At 47.5% G+C, this 18,926-nt stretch overlaps 1 protein-coding gene across 1 annotated transcript in view; it reads right to left on the bottom strand.

The window, feature by feature from the left end:
- Positions 1-18,926, bottom strand: part of LOC137373165 (di-N-acetylchitobiase-like) — a 49,441-nt gene that overhangs the window by 15,891 nt on the left and 14,624 nt on the right. The gene's annotated exons all lie outside the window — the stretch shown is intronic.

Raw genomic sequence — 18,926 nt, 5'->3', positions numbered from 1 at the left:
CTCTTCACTCTGTTGAACACTGATTTAGTGACATACCTGGCATTTTTTGCTTGCACAAATGGTCAACGTTTGCCTGCACACTTGCAGTGATGAATAGTATTTCAGATAGATGTCATTCAGTCAGTGATCTTGATCACACTCTGCTCCTTTTTTCTCTGTCTTTCTCTCCCTATCTCCCTCCTCTCTGTGTTTCTCACCCTCTCTCTATTGTTCCCCCCTCTCTTTATTGTTCCCCCTTCTCTATGTTTTGCCCCTCTCTGTCCCCCACTTTCTCTTTCTGTCGCACCCCCTCTGCCCCCCTCTCTTGGCCCCACCTCTCTCTGTTCCTCTCTCTCCCCCCTTCTTTATCCCTCTGTCCCATTTCTCTGTCTCTCTGTGCCCCTCAGTCTCTTTCTGACACCCACCCCCCCACCCCCCTCTCTGTCCCCCTTTCTCTCTCTCTCGCTCTCCCTATATTATGTACAGTTTTGGTCCCCTTACATGAGGATGGATGTAGTTGCATTGGAGGCAGTTCAGAGGAGGTTCACGAGATTGATTCCAGAGATGAGGGATTTGTCTTATGAAGAGAGATTAAGCAGTTTAGGCCTTTACTCTCGAGAGTTTCGAAGAATGAGGGGAGATCTAATTGAGGTATATAAGATGATTAAGGCGATTGACAAAGTAGACGTAGAGAGGATGTTTCCTCTGGTGGGACAATCTAGAATGAGAGGTCATAGTTTCAGGATAAGGGGTAGCAGATTTAAAACAGAGATGAGGAGAAATTACTTCTCTCAAAGGGTCGTGAGTCTGTGGAATTCACTACCTCAGAGTGCGGTGGATGTCGGGACATTGAGTAAATTGAAGGAGGAGATAGACAGATTTTTAATTAGTAAAGGGTTGAAGGGTTATGGAGAATGGGCAGGAAAGTGGTGTTGAGGCCGAGATGAGATCAGCCATGATCGTATTGAATGGTGGAGCAGGCTCGAGGGTCTGAATTGCCTACTCCTGCTCCTAGTTCTTATGTTCTTACGTTCTCTCTGAGTCACTCTCCACCCCCCACCCCATCCTCCCTCCTCATCTCTCTGTCCCCCTTTTTTATCTCTCTCTCCCTCTCTGTCCCCCTTTCCCTCTCTCTCTCTCTCTCTCTGTCCCCCTCTCTCTTTTTCTAACACTTGCTGTCTGTGTCCCCCCTCTCTTTCTCCCTCTGGAAATTGGTGATGTCATAAACAGTGAGGAGGAAAGCCTTAGATTCCAGGACGATATTGATGGGCTGGTAAGATGGGCGGAGCAGTGGCAAATGGAATTGAATCCTGAGAAGTGTGAAGTGATGCATTTTGGGAGGGCTAACAAGGCAAGGGAATATACAATGGATGGTAGGAGGCTAGGAATTACACAGGGTCAGAGGGACCTTGGTGTACTTGTCCATAGATTACTGAAGGCAGCAGCACAGGTAGATAGGGTGGTTAGGAAGGCATATGGGATACTTGTCTTTATGAGCCAAGGCCGAGAATATTAGAGCAGGGAGGTTATGATGGAGCTGTATAAAACACCAGTTCGGCCACAGCTGGAGTACTGTGTACAGTTCTGGTACCACACTATAAAAAGGATGTGATTGCACTGGAGATGGTGCAGAGGAGATTCACCAGGATGTTGCCTGGACTGGCACATTTCAGCTATGAAGAGAGACTGGATAGGCAAGGGTTGTCTTCCTTAGAGCAGAGAAGGCTGAGGGTGGCGTGATTGAGGTGTACAAAATTATGAGGGGCATTGATAGGATAGATATGAAAGAATTTTTTCCCTTAGTGGAGCGATCAATAACCAGGGGGCATAAATTTAAGGTGACCCTCTCTCTCTCTCTGTCCCTCCTCTCTCTTTCTCTCTGTCCCCCTGTCTCTTTCTCGCTGTTCCCCCTCTCTCTCTGTCTCCCTTCTCTCTCTGCCTCCTGTCTCTCTCCCCCTCTGTCTCACTCCCCCTCTCTGTCTCCCCTCTCTCACTCTCTCTGTGCCTCTCCCTCTCCATCTCACTGTCCTCCCTCTCTCTCTCTCCCTCACCGTCCCTGCCCTCTCTGTCTCTCTGTCCCTCTGTCCCTCTCTCTCTGTGCCCCCTCTCTCTCTCTCATCCCTCTCCCTCTCTCTGTCCCCTCTCACCCTGTATCTCCTCTCTCTCTGTGCCCCCTCTCTCTCCCTCTGTCCCCCCTCTCTGTCCCCTCTTTCTCTCTGTTTCCATCATTCTCTCCCTCTCCCTCTCTCTCTGTGTCAGCGCCTCTCTCTGTCCTCTCTGGCTCTGCCTCTCTCTCTATACCACTCTCTCTCTGTTCTTTCTGTCTCTGACCTCGCTCTCTCTTTCTGTCCAACCTCCCTCTCTCTGCACCCCCTCTCTCTATCTCCCCACCCTCTCTGTTCCGCTGTCTCTCACTCTGTCCATTCTCTCTCTCTGTCTCCCTCTATCCATCCCCCTCGGTCTCTGTCCCCATTTCACTCTCTCTATATCCCCTCTCTCTCTCTGTCACCCTCTCGCTCTGTCCCCCTCTCTTCCTCTCTGTTCCACCCCCTCTGTCTGACCTCCCTCTCTCTGTCCCTTCTCCCTCTCCTCCCTCTGTTTCTCCCCCCTCTCTCTGTCTCTCTCTCTCTCTGTCCCTGCCCTCTCTCTCTTTCCCCCCTTTTTGTTTGTCCACCCCTCTCTCTCTGGCCCTGCCCTCTCTCTCTCTCTCTGTCCCCCTCTCGCTCTCTGTCCCCTCCCTCTCTCTCTTCTCACTACCTTTATGTCCCCCTCTCTCTTCCCCCTCTTTCTTCCCCCATCTCTGCCCCCATCCCTTCCCCCTCTATCTCTCTCTGTCCTTGCCCCTCTCCCACTCTGTTCCTGCCCTCACTCTCTATGTCCCCTCTCTCTGTCTTTGTCCCCCTTTTCTCCCTCTCTCTGTCCCCCTCTATCCCCCACCCCCCCACCAAAGGGATCAAGGGATCTGGGGAGAAAGCGGGAACAGGGTACTGAATTAGACGATCAGCCATGATCTTTTTCTGAATGGTGGAGCAGGCCCAAAGGGCCGAATGGCCTACTCCTGCTCCTATTTTCTATGTTTCTGTGTTCGTTTGTCACTCTCTCCCCCTCTCTCTCTGTCCCTGCCCTCTCTCTCTGTCCCTCTTTCTCTCTCTATGTTCCCCATCGCTCTCTCTCTCTGTCCCCCTCTCTCTACCCTCACTGTCTCTCTCTCCCCTCTCTCTCTGTTACCCACCTCTTTATTTGTCCCCCTCTGTCTGTCCCTCCTCTCTCTCTATGTCCCAGCCCCCTCTTTCTCTGTCCCTCTTTCTCTGTCTGTCTCTCTCTCTCTATCTGTACCCCCCCTCTCTGTCCTCTCTCTTTCTCTTCCTCCTCTCTCTCTGTTCCCTCTCTCTGTTCCCCCTCTCTCTCTCTGCTCTCTCTCTCCCCCCCCCGCCCCCGCCCGTATCTCTCAGCCCTCTGTCCCTGCCTCCTCTGACTCTGTCCCTGCCCTCTCTCTCTGTCACTCTTTCTCTGTCTCTCTCTGTTCCTCCTCTCTTTCTCTGTCCCCTCCTCTCTCTGTTCCCCATCTCTCTGTCTCCCTCTCTCTAACCCCTCTGTCTCCCTCTCTCCATCTCTTTATTTGTTCCTCCCTCTCTCTGTCCCTCCTCTTTCTGCTCCTCCTCTCTCTCTTTCTCCCCCCTTCTCTCTGTCCTCTCTCTTTCTCTTCCCCCCTCTCTCTGTCCCTTCTCTCTCTCTCTGTGCCCTCTCCCCCCACACCCCCCCCCCACCCATTTCTCTCCGCCCTCTCGCTCTCTATCTCTTTCCCTTCCCCCTCTTTCTCTCTCTGTCCCTGGCCCCTCTCTCACTGTCCCCTCTCTCTCTCTGTTCCCCTCTCTCTCTCTCTGTCATCCCCTCTCTCTGTCCTCTCTCTCTCTCTCTGCCTCTCCCTCTCTACCCCTCTCTCTGTCCTTTCTCTCTCTGTCCTTGCTCTCTCTCTCTCTCTCTGTCCGACCTCCCTCTCTCTCTGTTCCCCCCTTCCTCTCTGTGTCCCCCCTCTCTCTATGCCCCGCTCTCTCTATCTCCCCTCTCTCTCACTGTCACCCTCTACCTGTCCCCTGCTCTCTCTGTCACCCTCTCTCTCTGTACCCCCCTCTCTCTGTTCCTCCCTCTCTCTCTGTCGACCATCTCTCTCTGCCTCCCTCTCCCCCCTGTTTCTCTCTCCCCCTCTCTCTGTGACTACCCTCTCTTACTCTCTCTGCCCCTCTCTCTACTTCTTGCTTTCACCACCCCCCCTCTCTCTCTCTCTCTCTGTCCATGCCCTCTCTCTTTCTCTGTTCCCCCTCTGTCTTTGCCCCCTCTCACTGTCCCTGCCCTATCTCTCTCTTCCCACTCTCTCTGCCCCCTCTCACTCCCCCTCTCTCTCTGCCCCTCTTTCTCCCTCTCTGTACCTGCCCCCTCTCTCTCTGTCCCTGCCCTCTCGCTCTCTGTCCCTCTTTCTTTCTCTCTCTGTTCCCCCTCTCTTACTTTGTCCCCTTCTCTTTCTCTGTCCTGCCTCTTTCTGTCCCATTCTCTCTACACCCTCTGTCTCTCTCTCGAGCCCCTCTCTCTCTGTTCCCCTCTTTTTCTTTGTCCCCCTCTCTCTCTCTCCCTCCTTTCTCTGTCCCCTCTCTCTGGTCACTCTCTCTCTCTTGGTGCCCCCACTTTGTCCCCCTTTACCATCTCACTCTCTCTGTCTCTCTGTCCCTGACCCCCTCTTTCTCTCTGTCCCTGCCCTCTCTCTCTGTCTGCTTTCTCTCTCTGTCCCACTCTCCCTCTCTCCATCTCTGCCCCTCACTCTCTGTCCTTCCTCTCTCCATTCCCCTTTCTCTCTCTGTCTCCCCTCTCTCCCCCCACTGTCTACCTCTCCCGCCCACTCTCTCTCTCTCTCTCTCTCTCTGTCTCCCCCCTCTCTTTCTCTCATTGTCCCTGCTGTCCCTCTCTTTCTGTCTCCTCTCTCATTCTTTGTCCCCTCTCTGCACCGTCTCTCTCCCTTTCCCCCTCTCTCTCTCTGCTGCCCACCACCCTCCAGCCCTCCCCCACAACAGTTGCAGAAATCGGGGATCTCAGCTTTGTGGTTCATCAGGTTTTTTTCAAATTTGCAAGTCAGTTTCACAGCTGACAGGTGCTGACATTGGGAATAGGGGTTTACAAACTTCAGACAGATTCAGGGTTTTCCGGCAGGCCTTTCAAAGAAAAGATCGGACCCTGCTGGAAAATTCCACATCGGTCCAAAGTTTGGAAACCGCACATCTCGCTCCCAACCCCTGTCAGCTGTGAAACTGACCGCACAATTTTTTTTAAAAAGCTGGTGTGCAAGAAGAAGCCAATGGGAAATTTCTCACCTCCAGTCACGGGCACTGATGAGGATAAGGAACGATCCGGGTACAGTTTATCTCCACGTGCCGGATGCTGGCCCACTGGCCATGTTGGACAACCCTGGGCCAGCAGAATAGGCAGACAAGTGGCAGATGGAATTTAATACAGACAAGTGTGAGGTGATGTATTTTGGCAGAAGGAATAGGGTGAAGCAATATAGATTTAATGACACAGTTCTAAAGTGTTTGCAGGAACAGAGAGGGACCTGGGGCTGCATGTGCATCGATCTTTAAGGGTGGTAGGACATATTGAGAGAGTGGTTAGCAAATCATATGGGATCTTGGGCTTCATAAATAAAGGCATTGAGTACAAAAGCAGGGAAGTTATGTTGAACATTTATAAAGCTTTGCTTAGGCCCAAATTGAAGTATTACATCCAGTTCTGTTCACCACACTTTAGGAAGGATATGAGAGTCTGTGAGAGGCTGTAGAGGAGATGTACCAGAATGGTTCCAGCAATGGGCGATTTAAGTTACAAGGTTAGTTTGGAAACACTGGAGCAAAGCAGATTGAGGTGAGATAGAGGTGTACAAGATGATGACAGGCTTCGATAAGGTAGACTAGGAATATCTGTTCACATTAACTAATGGTACAAGGACTAGGGGACACTGATTGAAGGTTTTAGGCAAGAGATGCAGGGGGAATGTGAGGAAGAACTGTTTTATGCAGCGAGTGGTAATAACCTGGAACTCGCTGCCATGAGTGTGGTCGAAGGGGAAACAATCAATGATTTCAAAAGGAAATTGGATGGGCACTTAAAGGAAATAAATGTACAGGACGACGGGGATTGAGCGGGGGAGTGGGACAGACTCGATTGCTTCATGGAGACTTGATGGGCCGAATGGCCTCCTTCTGTGCGGTAAATGACTCCATGACCGGATGAGTAAATTGGAATCAAAGATTTGCAGGCAAACCCATAACGAAACAATAAGCGGCCTTTAAAGAGGAGATGGTTTGTGTACAGTCAAGGGGAAAAGGCAGGGCAAACAAATCGGAAACACCCTGGATGACAAAAGAGATAGAGAGTAAGAATAAGCTGAAAATGGGTGCATATGACAATGGGTGGATAATACAATTGACAACCAGGCTGAATATAAAAAGTTCAGAGGGGAAGTGAAACAACAAATAAGAGAAGCAAAGAGAGAGTATAAGAAGGGACTGTCAGCTAACATAAAAGGGAACCCAAAAGTCTTCTATAGGCATATAAACAGTAAAGGGGTGGTCAAAGGAAAAAAACGGGCATTTTAGGGACATAAAAGTGGATTTATGAATGGAGGCAGGCCGTGTGGCTGAGATATTAAATGAGTATTTTGCATTTGTCTTTACCAAGGAAGAATGTGCTGCTCTCAAGTCACAGTGAAAGAGAAGGTAGTTGAGACATTGGAGGGGCTAAAAATTAATAAAGAGGTATTAGATAGGCAGGTTGTACTTAAAGTTAAGTCACCAGGACTGGATGAAATTCATCCAAGATTACTGAGGGAAGTAAGGGTGGAAATTGCAGAGGCAGTGGCCATAAACTTTCAATCCTCTTTAGATAGAGGGATTGTGCTAGAGGACTGGAGAATTCCAAATGTTACACCCTTATTCAAGAAAGAGTGTAAGGACAAACCCAGAAGCTACAGGGCTGTCAGTTTATCATCAGTTGTGGGAAAGTTTTTAGAAATGATAATTTGGGACAAAATTAACAGTTACTTGAATAAATGTGGATTAGTACAGGCAAGCCAGCATGGATCTTGCAAGGGAAAATCGAGTTTAGCTAACTTGCTTGAGTTTTTTGATGAGGTAACTGAGAGGATTGATGAGGGTAATGCTGTTGATGTGGTGTACATGGACTTCCAAAAGGCATTTGATAAAGTGCCATAATACAGGCTTATCAGCAAAGGTAGAGCTCGTGGAATAAAAGGGACAGTGGCAGCATGGATACGAAGTTGACTGGGTGACAGGAAACAGAGCGGAGTGGTGAACGGTTGTGTTTGGACTGGAGGAAGGTATATAGTGCCGTTCACAACAACACAAGAAATAGGAGCAGAAGTAGACCAGATGGCTCCAGCTTTAAATGCATTCAATGATGGAGCATCCACAACCCTCTGGGGTCCAGAATTTTAAAGGCAGAGCTGTTCCAAAGTTCGACCTGTTAAGGAACAAGTGAAAAATACAAGGCTGGATTGCATCTATTTCAATGCAAGGAGTTTTACGAGTAAGGCAGAAGAATTGATGGCATTGATTAGCACATGGCATTATTATATTATTGCTATCACAGAGACATGGTTGAGGGAGGGGCAGGACTGGCAGCTCAATATTCCAGGGTATAAAATCTTCAGGTATGATCGGGGAGGGGATAAAAGAGGAGGTGGTATTGCACTGTTTATCAAGGAGTCAATTACTGCAGTAAGGAGGGATGATATCTTCGAAGGTTCCTCAAATGAGGCCATAAGGGTAGAAATTAAAAACAAAAAGGGGGCAATCACTTGGCTGGGAGTGTACAACAGGCCTCCAAACAGTCAGGGAGAGATAGAGGAGCAGATATGTAGGCAAACTTCTGAGAGGTGTAAAAATAATAGGGTAATAATAGTTGGGGATTTCAACTTCCCCAATATCAACTGGGATAGTCTTAGTGCAGAAGGCTTAAAGGGGGCAGAATTATTAAAATGCATACAGGAGAGCTTTTTGTGCCAGTACGTAGATAATCCTACAAGAGATGCGGCAGTACTGGACCTAACCCTAGGGAATGAAGGCGGGCAAGTGGTAGAAGTGTCAGTGGGGGAACATTTCGGGGGTAGTGACCATAACTCTGTAAGATTTAAGGTAGTTATGGAAAAGGACTAAGATGGACCGGAAATAAATTTACTGAATTGGGGGAAGACTGATTTTAAGATGATAAAACAGGATCCGGCCAAAGTGGACTGGAAACAGCTACTTGTAGGAAAGTCGACATCAGATCAGTGGGAGTCATTCAAAGAGGAAATAGTGAGAGTTCAGAGCCAACATGTACCCATTAAGGTAAAGGGTAGGACCAACAAGTCCAGGGAACCCTGGATGTCAAGGAACATAGAGGATTGGATCAGGAAAAAAAAGGAGGCTTATGGCAGATTCTGAGTGCTGAAAACAGTGGAGGCACTAGAGGAGTATAGAAAGTGTAGGGAGGTACTTCAAAAAGTAATTCGGAGAGCGAAGAGGGGGCTTAAAAAACACTGGCGGGCAAGATAAAGGAAAATCCTAAGGCATTTTATAAGTATATTAAGGGCAAGAGGATAACCAGGGAAAGAGTAGGGCCCATTTAGGATCAAAGAGGCAATCTGTATGTGCAGCCGGAGGACATAGGTGAGGTTTTAAATTATTACTTTTCATCTGTGTTCACTATGGAGAAGGATGATGTGGGTGTAGTGATCGGGGAGGGTGATTGTTATATACTTGAACATATTCGCATTGAAAAGGAGGAAGTATTCGCTGTTTTCGTGGGCTTAAAAGTGGATAAATCCCCAGGCCCAGATGAGATCTGTCCCAGGCTGTTGTGTGAGGCAAGGGAGGAGATTGCAGGGGCTCTGACACAAATTTTCAAATCCTCTCTGGCCACAGGAGAGGTACCAGAGAATTGGAGGACAGCGAATGTGGTATCATTTCTCAAGAAGGGTAGCAGGGATAAACCAGGTAATTACAGGCCGGTGAGTCTAACATCAGTGGTAGGGAAACTATTGGAAAAAATTCTGAGAGACAGGATTAATCTCCACTTGGAGAGGCAGGGATTAATCAGGAGTAGTCAGCATGGCTTTGTCAGGAGGGGATCGTGTCTCACTAACTTGATTAAAGTTTTTGAGGAGTTGACGAAATGTGTAGATGAGGGTAAAGCAGTTGATGTAGTCGATATGGACTTCAGTAAAGCTTTTGATAAGGTCCTGCATGGGAGATTGGACAAGAAGATAAGAGCCCATGGGATCCAGGGCAATTTGGCAAATTGGATCCAAAATTGGCTTAGTGGCAGGGGGCAACGGGCAATGGCCGAGGGTTGTTTTTGCGAGTGGAAGCCTCGGACCAGTGGTGTACCGCAGGGATCGGTGCTGGGACCCTTGTTGTTTGTCATGTACATTAATGATTTAGATGTGAATATAGGAGGTATGATCAATAAGTTTGCAGATGACACGAAAATTGGTGGTGTCATAAATAGTGAGGAGGAAAGCCTTAGATTACAGGACGATATAGATGGGCTGGTAAGATGGGTGGAGCAATGGCAAATGGAATTTAATCCTGAGAAGTGTGAGGTGATGCATTTTGGGATGAGTAACAAGGCAAGGGAATATACAATGGACCCTAGGAAGTACAGCGTGTCAGAGGGACCTTGGTGTACTTGTCCATAGAACACTGAAGGCAGCAACACAGGTAGATAAGGTGGTTAGGAAAGCATATGGGATACTTGCCTTTATTAGCCGAGGCATAGAATCAAAGAGCAGGGAGGTTATGATGGACCTGTATAAAACACTAGTTCGGCCACAGCTGTTGTACGCTGTACAGTTCTGGTCACCACACTATAGAAAGGATGCGATTGCACTGGAGATGGTGCAGAGGAGATTCACCAGGATGTTGCCTGGGCTGGCACATTTCAGCTATGAAGAGACACTGGAAAGGCTGGGGCTATTTTTCTTCTGGCAGAGAAGACTGATGGGAAATATGATTGAGGTACACAAAATTATGAGGGGCATTGATAGGTTAGATAGGAAGAGACCTTTTTCCCCTAGCGGAGGGGTCAATAGATTTAAAGTAAGGGACATGAAGTTTAGAGGGGATTTGAGGAAATGTTTTTTTCACCCAGAGGGTGGTTGGAATATGGAATGCACTGCCTGAAGAGATGGTAGAGGCAGGAACCCTCACAACATTTAAGAAGTATTTCGATGAGCACTTGAAATGCCATAGCATACAAGGCTACGGGCCAAGTGCTGGAAAATAGGATGGGAATAGTTAGGTGCTTGATGGCCAGCACAGACATGATGGGCTGAAGGCCCGTTTTCTGTGCGGTATAACTGTGTGACTCTCTGATTCACAACCATTTGAGTGAAGTAATTTCCCCTCATCTCAGTCCTGAATGATTGGCTGAATGATCCCAAGTCTGTGCCTAGATTCCCCGACCAGCAGAAACAATCCCTCAGCTTCTACCCCATCAAGCCCTTTCAGAATCCTGTATGTCTCAATTAGATTGCCTCTCATTCTTCTAAACTCCAGAGAATATAGGACCAATTTACTCAGCCTCTCATCATTGAACAACCCCCTCAGCCCAGAAACTCTGCATTGCACTGCCTCCAGTGCAAGTATATACTTTCTTAAATGTGGAGATCAAAGCTGCATATAATATTCCAGGTGCAGTCTCACCAAAGCCCTGTATAATTTTATGAAGACTTATTTATTCCTGTACTCCAATTCCCTTTCAATAAAGGTCAACATGCCATTTGCCTTCCTAATAGCCTGCTGCAACTACATGTTAACTTTGCGTGTTTCTTGTACGAGTACACCCAAGTCTCTCTGAACATCAACACTTAACAATTTCGCACCTTTTAAAAAATATTCTGTTTTTCTATTTTTACAACCAAAGTGAATAACATCACACTTTCCTACATTATACTCCATTTGCCATCTTGTGGCCCATTCGCTTAACCTGAATATATCTTTGCAGCCTCCCTATGTCCTCCCCACAGCTCACCTTTCCAACGAGGTTTGCGTCACCAACAAATTTAGACACATTATTCCCAGTCTCTTTGTCCAAGTCATTAATGTAGAGTGTAAATAGCTGAGGCCCCAGCACTGATCCTTCCGGCATCCCACAATTCAATGCCTCCCAACTTGAAAATGCCCCATTTATGCCCACACTCTGCTTTATGTCTGTTAACCAATCCTCCATCAATGCTAATATATTACCCTCAACAACATGAGCCCTTATCTTGCCTGTTAATCTTTTTTGTGGTACCTTATCAAATGCCTTTTGGAAATCCGGGTATACGACATCTACTGGTTCCCCTTTATCTACCCTACTAGTTACATCCGTAAGAAATTGGCTATGATGGATTGGGAAACATTACTTAAAGGGATGACAGTGGATAGGCAATGGCAAACATTCGAAGAGCGCATGGATGAACTGCAACAATTGTTTATTCCTGTCTGGTGGAAAAGTTAAATGGAAAAGGTAGCCAAACCATTATTATGGGGAATAAAGAAATGGCTGACCAAATAAATACATACGTTGATTCCATCTTCACAAAGGAGGTCACAAATATCACACCAGAAATGTGGGGAACACAGGGATTAGTGAGAGGGAGGAACTGAAGGAAATCTGTATTAGTAGAGATATGGTGTTGGGGAAACTGACGGGATTTAAGGCCGATAAATCCCCGGGCCCTGATAATCTACACCCCAGAGTACTTAAGGAAGTGGCCCAAGAAATAGTGGATGCATTGTTGGTCATCTTTCAAGATTCTATAGGCTCTGGAACAGTTCCTACAGATTGGAGGGTAGCAAATGTAACCCCACTGTTTAAAAAGGGAGGTAGAGAGAAAACAGGGAATTATAGACCAGTCAGCCTGACGTCAGTAGTGGGGAAAATTCCAGAGTCCATTATCAAATATTTTATAGCAGAACACTTAGACAAAAGTGGTAGAATCGGACAGAGTCAGCATGGATTTACGAAAGGGAAATCATGCTTGGCAAATCTACTAGAATTCTTTGAGGATGTAACCAGTAGAGTGATGAGGGGGATCCAGTGGATGCGGTTTATTTGGGCTTTCAGAAGGCTTTCGACAAAGTCCCACATAAGAGATTAGCATGTAAAATTAAAGTGCATGGGATTAGGGGTAGTGTATTGCGATGGATAGAAAATTGGTTGGCAGACAGGGAACAAGCAATAGGAATAAATGGGTCTTTTTCCGAATGGCAGGCAGTGACTAGTTGGGTATCGCAGGGATCGGTGCTAGGACCCCAGCTACTCACAATATATATTCATGATTTAGATGAGGGAATTAAACGTTATATCTTCAAATGTGCAGGTGACACAAAACTTGGTGAGAGGGCGAGTTGTGAGGAGGATGCAAAAAGGCATCAGGGTGATTTGGACAAGTTGAATGAGTGGGCTAGTGCATGGGAGATGCAGTATAATGTGGATAAATGTGAGGTTATCCACTTCTGCAGCAAAAACAGGAAGGCAGATTATTATCTGAACGGCTAAAAACTGAGAGAGGGGAATATGCAACGAGATCTGGGTGTTCTCGTACACCAGTCGCTGAAGATAAGCATGCAGGTGCAACAGGCGGTAAAAAAGGCAAATGGCATGTTGGTCTTCATAGCGAAAGGAGACGAGTACAGGAGTAGGCACATCTTGCTGCAATTATACAGGGTGAGGCCACACCTGGAATATTGTGAGTAGTTTTGGTCTCCTTATCTGAGGAATGATGTTCTTGCTATCGAGGGAGTGCAGTGAAGGTTTACCAAACTGATTCCTGGGATGGCGGGACTGATGCCTGAGGAGAGATTGAGTCAGTTAGGATTATAATTGCTGGAGTTCAGAAGAGTGAGGGAGGATCTCATCGAAACCTATAAAATTCTAAGAGGACTTGACAGGGTAGATGCAGGAAGGATGTTCCCGATGGTGGGGGAGTCCAGAACCAGGAGCCATAGTCTAAGGATACGGGGTAAACCTTTCAGGACTGAGATGAGGGGAAATTTCTTCACCCAGACAGTGGTGAGCCTGTGCAATTCGTTACCACAGAAAACAGTTGAGGCCAAAACGTTGAATGTTTTCAAGAAGGAGTTAGATATAGCTCTTGGGTCTAAAGGGATCAAAGGATATGGGGGGAAAGCAGGAACAGGTTGCTGAGTTGGATGATCAGCCATGATCATAATGAATGGCGGAGCAGGCTTGAAGGGCCAAATGGCCTCCTGCTGCTCCTATTTTCTATGTTTCTAAACTCGAATAAATTTGTCAAACAGGATTTCCCTTTAGTACAGCCATGTTGACTTGTTCTGATTATACTATGCTTTTCCAAGTGCATTGTTAAAACTTCTTTAATAATAGTCTCCAGCATCTGTCCAACGACTGATGTCAAATTAACTGGTCCAAGGGTTGGTGTTGGGATCCCTGCTTTTCCTGATACACATTAATTACCTAGACTTGGGTGTACTCACCACAGTTTCAAACTATGCTGATGACACAAAACTCGGAAGTGTTGTGAACTGTGAGACAGATCGTGATAGACTTAAAAAGACTGGTGGCATGTGCAGACAAGTGGCAGATGGAATTTAGTGCAGAAAAATGTGAAGTGATTCATTTTTGTAGGAAGAATGAGGAGAGGCAATATAAAGTAAAAAGTACAATCCTAAAGGTGATGAAGGAGAAGAGGCACCTGTGGATATATGTTCACAATTCATTGAAGGTGGAATGACAAGGTGAGAAAGTGGTTAGTCAAGTATATGGGATACTGGCCTTATAAGTAGGGGCATAGAGTACAAAAGCAAGGTAGTTATGATAAACCTATACAAAACACTTCTTCAGGCTCAACTGAACACCACACTTTAGGAAGGATGAGAAGGCATTAGAGAGAATTCAGAAAAGATTCAGGAGAATGGTTCGAGGGATGAGGAATATCAGTTACATAGATAACATATGAATTAGGAGCAGGAGTAGGCCACTCTGCCCCTCAAGCGTGCTCTACCATTCAACAAGATCGTGGCTGATCTGATTGTAACCTGAACTCCACGACCCTCTCTTTATCTTAAATGGGCGACCCCGTCTTTTTAAACAGTGACGCCTAGTTCTAGATTCTCCCACAAGACGATACATCATTTCCACATCCATCCTGTCAAGACCCCTCAGGATCTTATCTATTTCAATCATGTCACCTTTTACGCTTCTGAACTCCAGCGGATACAAGCCTAGTCTGTCCAACCTTTCTTCATAAGATAAACCACCCATTCCAGGTATCAGTCTAGTAAACCTTTTCAGAACTGCTCCAAATGTATTTACATTCTTCTTTAACTAAGGAGACCAATACTGTACACTGTACTCCAGATGTGGTCTCATCAATGCCCTGTATAACTGTAGCATAACCTCCCTATTTTTGTTTTCAATTCCCCTCGCAATAAGTGACAACATTCTATTAGCTTTCCTAATTACGTGCTGTACCTGCATACTAACCTTTGACAATTCACTGCACTAGCTCACCCAGATCCCTCTGTATCTCAGAGTTCTGCAATCTCTCACCATTTAGATAATATGCTTTTCTTTCTTCCTGCCAAAATGGACAATTTTAAATTTCCCACATTATACTCCATTTGCCAGATTTTTGCCCCTCACATAACCTATCTATATCCCTTTGTAGCCTCCTTATCTCCTCTTCACAACTTACTTTCCAACTTATCTTTGTGTCGTCAGCAAATTTTGCAACCATACCTTCAGTCCCTTTGTCCAAGTCATTTATATAAACTGTAAAAAGTTGAGGCCCCAGCACTGATCCCTGTGGCACACCACTCATTACATCTTGCCAACCAGACAATGATCCATTTGTGCCTACTCTCTGTTTCTTGTGAGCTTGCTGATCTTCTATTCATGCCAATATGTTACCCCCTAAACCATGAGCTTTTATTTTTCGCAAGAACCTTTGATGTGGCACCTTGTCAAATGCCTTCTAGAAATCTAAGTACAGTACATCCACCATCTTCCCTTTATCCACAGGACATGTTATTTCTTCAACGAGCTCCAATAAATTGGTTAGACATGATTTCCCTTTCACAAAACCATGTTGACTCTGCCTGATTATCTTGATTTTTTCTCAGTGCCCTGCTCTAATGTCTTCAATAATAGCTTCTAACATTTTCCCGATGACAGATGTTAAGCTAACTAACCTGTTCTTTTCTGCTTTCCTGCTGATAAATTGGAGAAGCTGGGGTTGTTCTCCTTGGAGAAAAGAAGATTAAGAGGAAAGTTGATAGAGGTGTCCAAAATCATGAGGGGTCGGGACAGAGTAGATACAGAGAAACTGTTCCCATTGGTGGATGGTTTGAGAACCAGAGGACATCAATTTAAGGAGATTTGAAAAAGAAGCAACAGTGACATGAGGGAAAACTTTTTCAAACAGCGAGTTGTTAGGATCAGGAATGTACTGCTCGAGAGTGTGGTGGAGGCAGATTCAATCGAGGCCTTGTAAAGAGCATTGGATAATTAACTGAAGAGAAAAATATTTGCAGAGCTACAGGGAAAGGGCAGAAGAGTGGGACTAAGTGAGTTGCTCTTTCAGAGAGCCAGTACAAACACAATGGGTCAAATGGCCTCCTTCTGTGCTGCAACCATTTTATGATTGTAATTGGATAGCTCTTTCAAAGAGCAGGCACAGGCATGATGGGCCAAATGGACTCATCGGGCTGATTTTATTGGGGTACCGCCGTGGACAGCGGCGCCCTTCCAACTCAGCGCAACACCCACATTTAGCGACTGCTGCAGAGCCCCCGCAATATTGCGCGCGGGGGGCTCATGAGCATCATTGTGCCGAGCCTCCCCCCCTTATATTCTGTGGGGAGAGGTGGGACATTCTGCGCAGTGAGGAACCCTTTGACCGTTGTGCAGCTGGTACTGGGATTCTATTTTAAGCATCCCAGCACCTGCTTCCTGACAGCTATCAAAGAAATACTTACCTGACTGCTGAAGAGTGGGGCTGCTGTCAATCTGGCAGCAAAGCAGAAAGTGCTGCAGAAACCCAGCAGGTCAGGCAGCATCTGTGGAGAGAGAAACAGAGTTAACTTGTCCAAGTTCACAGACCTGAAAGTTAACTCTGCTTCTCTCTCCACAGATGCTGCCTGACCTGCTGAGTGACCTCAGCACCTTCCGCTTTGCTGCCACATACTTACCCTGCTGTGTCCCAGTGTCCTGTGAAGTTGTGATCCTCTTCTCCCACTCAAGTGTAACATTCCTTCTTGTCTGCGTGTTACACCTGGGTGAATAATTTTAAAATAGCACATTCCAGGACGTGAGACTTAAATAGACCATAAAAGGTACTACAGAGGTTGACAGAGAAAATGCTGACACAAATGGGAATGCACGGGTGTCACAGCAATGTCAGTACATCTTTCACTAAATGTTCCTCACCAACATGCATGTCATTTTCTCTGTGTAAATGATGTGTGCCAGCATGTAGCGCCAATGTCACATCCCTTTGCACCGTTGGCCCTTCAGGAGAGCCAACGTAAGCATTAACATCATTGCCATGCCACCATTACTCATAAGCGTCTCCACCAATGCAGTGACCTGGACATTGGCTCAGTCAGCTGCTGCCTCTAATGGTTTACACAGGGATGCTGCAGATATGGACTGGTACACAGCAGGTGAGCGAGGGTGATGTGTGTCTTGCAGAGCTCATGTCAGTTCCTATGGAGTAGAGAGCCTTGATCTGATAAGCCACTTCCGTACATCCCTGCCTCACTGCTATCTCTACATGCGGAGCCTGACTGCCATCTGCCCTCCCAAGTGTCTTTCATATTGTAGATCCTCAGCGTCCTCATAGTCCAAGGAGGAATCCTGTTGACGTCTCTCCTCATCATGCCAGGTCTGGCCCCTATTGGGTGCGCAGCTGTGCAGAGCAGCAAAGAAAGGAGCTGGCCTTTTCAGCCCATTGTACAGGACATCACCCTATCCATACAGGCATTGGAAGCATCCTTTCAGCATGCCGATCTCCTGCTCAATGGTGGCTCTTGTAGCTCAGTGGCTGGTGTTGTATCTCTCCTCTGCAGCAATGGTGGGAGCCATGTCTGTAAAGGATAGCCCTTATCTCCAACAAGTCACCCCTCCATCTGAGCCAGTTCAGTGAACAGCGGTGGCAGCCAGGACTGGCGCAAGACTCAGGTGTCATGGCAGCTGCCTGAGAAGTGGTCACACATTCACAGCAAGCATCGGCAGTGATCACATACCAGCTTCACCTATTGAGAGGGCTCCTTTAATGGTGATGTCTGCAGGTGGTAGCCTGGCAGGAGGCCTGATGGCCACATGAGTGCAGTCTATGAACATTACAACCTATGGTTCTCCGGCAATTGTGCTAGAACCAATAGCCCTCTGGGCCTGGCTGTGAGAGTCCGTCCTGAAGCGGACATACTCACTGGCCCTCCGGTGCAGGGCATTGGTGACCTCCCTGATGCAGCGGTGCACTGCTGACTGTGTGACCCCCACAAAAGTCTCTGTTGGGCCCCTAAAAAGCTGCAAAGGCGTCAGGCTTGAGAACCGCTGTCACTATGAGGAACAAAGGCATGGGATGTCCACCGGAGCCCATGGGCCGCAGGTCATCCTTGAGCAGGGCACAGAGACGTGTCATCACCCTCTCGACGCGCGCAATCTCCTCTGACACTGGTGCTCTGACATCCGATGGCATGCCATGTGGGGCCTGTGGATGCACGGCAAACATAATGGCTGGCTCCACTTGGGGGCTGCTGCTCACGACTGGGGGCCTCTACATGGATCGCACCTGCCTGTTGGTATTGCCTCTGGCGCATGCGGATCCTCACGAGCAGAGGATCACACAATGTAGGATGAGCCAAACCTACTTCCATGTGATAAATAAAGTTGAACCCTGCATGTATTCGAAGCTTCCCCACATGGCAGGGATTGGTGTTGACGGGTACATCAGCTGCTTTCCTGGATCAACTATGTGGCGTGCCATGGCATTGCCCATCATGGCCAACACTCAGAGTGGCACAGCATGACCACATAAAGATCCTACCAGCTGAATCAATTGCCCCCACCATCCATAACACCTTCATGCTCCTGCCCTTTCTGACACCCTCCCCACACACAGGGTACCTAGTGTGCCATTGCCCCTTCACAAACACAGAGCGTACACTGTTAACGGAGGGATGGTACACAGTACCTCCCTTCATGCAAGCACAGCTTTGCCTCTAGTAATCCCAGATCCCCTCCCTTTCAGAATGCAGTGAGACCCCTGCATATCCCCCCTCCCTCCTCCCTTCCAGAATGCAGAGTTAGACCCCTGTGTATCCCCCTCCCTCCTCCCTTCCAGAAAGCAGAGTGAAACCCCTGCATAGCTCCCTCCTTCCTCTCTTCCAGAAAGCAGAGTGAGACCCGTGTGTCTCCCCCCTCCCTCTTCCCTTCCAGAATGCAGTTAGACCCCTGCATATCCCCCCTCCCTCCTCTCGTTAGGAATGCAGAGTTAGACCCCTGTGTATCCTCCCTCCCTTCCATAATGCAGAGTGCGGACTCACCGGGTTTACCGATCGTGAACAGGACGGCACGTGATGGCCGCCCTTTCAATGAGAAATTCGGCAGTGTCGGTGGAGAGACGGCGGGCTGCATCATCAACATCGGTAAGTAATCATTACCATCTGCTAATTGTGGTGCCGCTGCCGTGTGGCCGTAATATGCGGTGGGCCACTCTCGACGTCACGGGTCGAAGCGGGCCTCTCCCCGCAGCATTTTACCGGCCCCCGCGCCGCGACCCGCGGCCTCAAGGGGCCTCTGAAATTCAGCCCCTTCTGCGCTGTATCATCCTTCCACTTGTGTGATAATTACAGTTTGAAACATGCCAT

Source organism: Heterodontus francisci, chromosome 8 (assembly GCF_036365525.1).
Source record: "Heterodontus francisci isolate sHetFra1 chromosome 8, sHetFra1.hap1, whole genome shotgun sequence".
Classification (NCBI taxonomy): Eukaryota; Metazoa; Chordata; class Chondrichthyes; order Heterodontiformes; family Heterodontidae; genus Heterodontus; species Heterodontus francisci.
This window is presented reverse-complemented; position numbering and strand designations above follow the sequence as displayed.